This window comes from Zerene cesonia, unplaced genomic scaffold, assembly GCF_012273895.1.
Source record: "Zerene cesonia ecotype Mississippi unplaced genomic scaffold, Zerene_cesonia_1.1 Zces_u006, whole genome shotgun sequence".
Lineage (NCBI taxonomy): Eukaryota > Metazoa > Arthropoda > Insecta > Lepidoptera > Pieridae > Zerene > Zerene cesonia.
This window is the reverse complement of record NW_024045136.1, coordinates 274030-275859: the sequence shown is the minus strand read 5'-3', so window position 1 is coordinate 275859 and position 1830 is coordinate 274030. Positions and strand designations below refer to the sequence as shown.

Here is a 1830-nt window from a genome sequence, read left to right as displayed (position 1 = left end):
CCCCTGCTTTTTTCACATTATTCTAGATATAAACCTTCCTCTTAAATCACGCTTTCTATTAAAAAATCCCCATCAAAATCTATTACATAATATTAAACATCTAGGCATACAGACACGCATGGGACGGAAAGCGACTTTGCTTAAGAAAATCTGAGGGGCTAGTTCTAAAAATCTAAATTGGTCTAGTTCTGGTTTGATCTAGTTCTAAAAATCAAAATTGTTAGAACTAGACCAAATTAACATGGGACCTTGTGGTGTCCAGGGATTTCGTGAAGACGTAAGGCCTCTGCCAGTAGCCTTAAGCCATTATTACCCCCGCGAAACATACGGTTAAAAGGGACGAACTCTGTTTATATGGGATAGTTTAGCATTGGCACCAACAGAGAGTCTTTTGTTTACAAATGCGAAAGGATAATAAGAGAGAGAAATGAGCGGAGCGAACAAACAAGCGGCGAAATACTTTTTAAATACACAGTATACAATATATTATATATTGCCGGGCAGAGATTTCTGTTAAGCAATAAGGCCGCCTCTTACACAAACGATGTCTTTTTTTCTTTTTATTGTATTCTTGCTGTTTTTGTTTAAGTTTGTGCAATAAAGCATTATAAATAAATAAATAAATAAATAAATATACCATTTACTAGCACGCCCCGGTTCCGCCCGGGTTTATATATTGAAATAATATAAACTATCCTTAAAGTTGGATTAAACACACGGTGTGCAGATTTGATTAAAATCGTTTGAGTAGTGTAGGAGTCTATCACGGACAAACAACGTGACACGTGATTTATATATATTATGACATATTATTTCTAAATTTCCAATGAAAAACCGATAGGCTCAAGATATTTTATATACTAGACGCGGTCCCGGTTTCGCCCGGATATCAATCGGTTTTATCCCAACGGAGCGTTTAATCTGCATAACAAGTATCCTATCACCCAAATCAGCTCATACCCTGTCTGTATACCAAATTTCATCAGAATCCGTACAGTAGTGTCAGTGTGATTGACGGACAAACATCCAAATTCCAAACAAACAAACTTTCACATTTATAATATTGTGTGATATATAGTGTGAAGTATGATTAAATGTCCAGTGACAAACCGACAGCCTCAATATATGTTATTAAATTCCCAGTGACAAACCGACAGCCTCAAGATGTGTTAATAAATTCCCAGTGACAAACCGATCGCCTCAATATGTGTTATTAAATTCCCAGTTACAAACCGACAGCCTCAAGATATGTTAATAAATTCTCAGTGACAAACCATTCGCCTCAATATGTGTTATTAAATTTCCAGTAACAAACCGATCGCCTAAAGATATGTTATTAAATTTCCAGTGACAAACCGACAACCTCAATAAATGTTATTAAATTTCCAGTGACAAACCGATCGCCTCAATATGTGTTATAGTCCAAGAAAATGGGTAGGGTAAATGCGAATTTGAGATTAAAACTTGAATTTTTGATATAATTTACTTTAAGGAATCTAAAAACGAACTGTGCAAGTTTTTTTTAAATTCACCCCCGAGAAGGGGTGAAAAAAAATAAATAAAGTCGTTTTTTTTTGAAATTTTGGCGAAACCGTACGTGTTAGAAAAAAAAGTTTTAAATAAAATTTGTAGAGCGTAAAATTTTACACAAAAATGTTTCTATGACTTTTTTTCCTAAAATTGAAATTAAATGAGATAGGGTATTTAGAAGCTAGGGGATGATAACTGCAACTTTAAAAAATCATAACTAACTGAAAAATTGATAAAACTCATATATTTTTTTTAATTACTTATATAATTATAAACTTTGATCCTAGAGAAAAAAAATTT

At 33.4% G+C, this 1830-nt stretch overlaps 1 protein-coding gene across 1 annotated transcript in view; it reads left to right on the top strand.

Moving 5' to 3' along the window:
• LOC119838966 (U4/U6 small nuclear ribonucleoprotein Prp4) overlaps positions 1-1830 on the top strand; it is a 15918-nt gene that overhangs the window by 5826 nt on the left and 8262 nt on the right. The window lies entirely within an intron of this gene.